Here is a 3,212-nt window from a genome sequence, read left to right on the forward strand (position 1 = left end):
ATCTCGTATAGTATCTTGCCTAGAGAGTCAATCGGATACCAACTTTTTGGTATACCGATACCAAACGATACCAACTTGGTATTTGGTACTTCAATCGTAATGTGTTTGGTATTTTGTTGGTATCATAGGCCCTCACTAATGTATCAGAGGCTAAGATATCGGTAAAAAGTTGGTATTTCCCTCAGTTTTCTCAAGTTGGTTTGGTTTCGGTATTCTCCCGTGGTTTAGTTGGTATTTGGTTGGTATCGGACCAATCGGAATACCGATACTATTGGTATTCCGATTTTCCGTGATTGACATCACTAATCTTGCCCCCCCCACGCCAAAATTGAATTCGTCGCCCCTGGCCTATACAAACGACACCACCGCATACGCCCGCCCGCCGCCAAACAAAACACCGCAAAAAACGCAAACACCGACGCAAAAAATTGCATTGCACGCCCGCCCGCCGCAAGCGCGCAAAAAACGGCCGCACGCCAGGGCCTTGTCTAAGGAACTTTCACTGGGGGGGAGCAGAGCCTGAAGGAGCCAAACCTAGGGTAGGTACCCCCAAATCCTGTTTTCTCACCGGATTAAACCACTTATTTTTCATCACAGCCCTGACACCATGATTTTTTTTTTTGAAAACTAAAGGAAAAACAAGGGCGGATCCAGCCGGCCGTCTTGGGGGGGGGGGGGCAACCGGTTGGGACTAGCCAAACCTAGGGTACCCCCATGGGCGTAGGAACGGCTGGAACATTGTGGGTGCATGGGTGCAGAAATCCAGCCATGGCCGGTGAAGCGGGGGGGGGGGGCGACATCCGAGCGAAGGCTCGTTACGAGCTTTGAGGGTGTACCATGTCGAAAAGGTACCAACCGATAAGTGCATTTGGAAGCATTGACCCTCATGTGTAGGGGGGTCGGATGAACCCCCCCATGGTTGCTCGCAAATAACTGGCGCAAAAAGCGGCCGATCGCGACGAAACTTTTAGTACCCTCGAGTTGATCCGTTTTACGCCTACTCTAAAAATTTCATGACCGACCCAAAAGACCTTTGACCTGTGACCTGATTCTCGAGACCATGTTCGGCCGGAATCGCGATTTGGCGTATGTCAGCTCACATTTCCGCGCGTTTCCAGTCTTTTGTGATTGTACCCGTCCAAAATGTGAAATGAGTTCTTCCCATGCATCACGGTGGGTGTGAAGATAACCTGAAGGTCAGGTCAGGTCATTGACCTTTGATGACCTCGGTTCACTTTTTCGAGTTTCATGTTTCTAGGGTAGTTTATAGGGCTGATTTCGAATTTAGCATCCATTTGAACGTTTACGAAGTAGTTTTAGTGCTTCGTGACATGCTACGACGCCGTCAGTGGTAGTTGACACCTACTATGGATAGCCGGTAGGACGCCTAGGTTGACCTGACCTGACCTGACCCGATTTGGCCTAAATGCATGAAGAAATCATCTGTGATCAAAACTAACATCAGATATTTGTGATCAGCACCCCGAAAAACCCGATAACAGCTTCACTTTACGCAGTTCTAGCAGGTCCCGATTTTCCCGACTTTTGGAATATTGACCTGACCTGGAAGGTCAACCAAGAAGTAGGACCTCAAATTGGGTATCATCGGCTTCCTCTCGTCACGGGCAACACCCTCGTTTTTCCGCGAAGCTCTAGCTCGATCAGGGGCCGAACGCCAGGGGGTCCGACCGACCCCTCCCCCTCCCCCTACACATTAGAAGCTGGAAAACGCTGCAGAGATTCGAGGGCTAATATTGTCAATATTGACTACCGCAAAAAGTAAAAGCGGCCAACTTAGCCATTTTCGAAGATATCGGGCTAAAATTTTTGACAGTGGGTCATCGGTTCGGTATGTGTTCAATCACATGCTCCATTTTCCTTTTTCAGCACAAATGTAAGTTTTGAAGACCATCACTGATCACAGTAGCAAATGCTTCGAAAGATGGATAGTAGGCAACATATCCTGAATTTGCCGTGCTGCATGGGAAGTAGTGTTGATGAAAAAGGGGTTTTTGGTTCAGATTATTGTGGGTGCAGAATACATTGTCTGCACCCACTGGATAAATATTGTGGGTGCAGCTGCACCCTTGCACCCATGGTTCCTACGCTTATGACCCCCAAATCTAGTTTTCTCACCGGTTTTAGGCCACTTATTTTTAACCCTTCGCCTTTTCATCGAAAAAAAAACGAAACGAAAACAGTTGCAAAAAGTGAGATATTTTGTCTCAGCTGAGTCAAGGAACTACCTTTTTGGTAACGTAGAATAAAGGCTTAAATCTTCCACATGAGCTGTCAAGTAAGGTAAAGAGGGGGATTTTTTCTTAAATGTTTTCTTCCCTTTAGTTTTCCTTTGTGACCCACAACCGCTAATCAGGGAGGGCAAGCTGCCCCGACGGTTCCTAGCCCTATGAAAAGTTGTGGGGCAGCGCCCCACGGCCCCAGAGTTGTGGGGGCAGGCTGCCCCCCAGACCCCAGCTCCCGCGCCCATGACCACAAAGTTCAGGCCCATGGCCGGCGTCGAGCTCAAATTCAGACTCGGCAATGTTGATGGTGTGTCCGAGTTCAGACAAGCTGAGCTTATGCTGGGTTCAGCTAGGACGATTGAAGAGGTATCCTGTTGGGCTAAATGCCGGACAATCTCAAGCTCTAATTTTGCATTTAATGCTTAATTATCCTACTATGTTGAGTGAAAACTACCCATGTGTCATTAAGTATAACTTCAAATAGTGGGTTTAGTTAGTGACATATGGTGGAGCATTAATTAACCTTCGCCGGCCGAGGGGGGGGGGGGCGGGTGCCGCCCCCATAGGGTTTTTTCGCGATAGCTCCAAACACGCTGGCGATAGAGAGCTGAAACTTGGCATACCTGACCTTTGATTCAAGCCACATCTTTTGACACCAACCGCATTTTGGGTCAGGTCAGGTCACTGACCTATGACGTCATAAGTGAACCTCTGCACGGTCTTCAGATGTCGCAACTTCGCAACACCCTCACTGCCAGAGGAGATGTCACAGGGAAATGAAACTTGCAGGATCTAGTATCCATTATGAGTCTCACAACTTGTATATCTCGGATTTTTCCTAAAGGTCATATGAGGTCAGGTCATTTTCGTGACCTCACCATTATAAGTCAATGGGGAAAAATGAAAACTGCTATTCTGGCGCCGGGAACGATCTCCAACTATCTCAAGCACACAGAATCGTGATTTGAT

The sequence above is a fragment of the Amphibalanus amphitrite genome, unplaced genomic scaffold (assembly GCF_019059575.1).
Source record: "Amphibalanus amphitrite isolate SeventyFive unplaced genomic scaffold, NRLGWU_Aamphi_draft 001174F_arrow, whole genome shotgun sequence".
NCBI classification, from domain to species: Eukaryota; Metazoa; Arthropoda; class Thecostraca; order Balanomorpha; family Balanidae; genus Amphibalanus; species Amphibalanus amphitrite.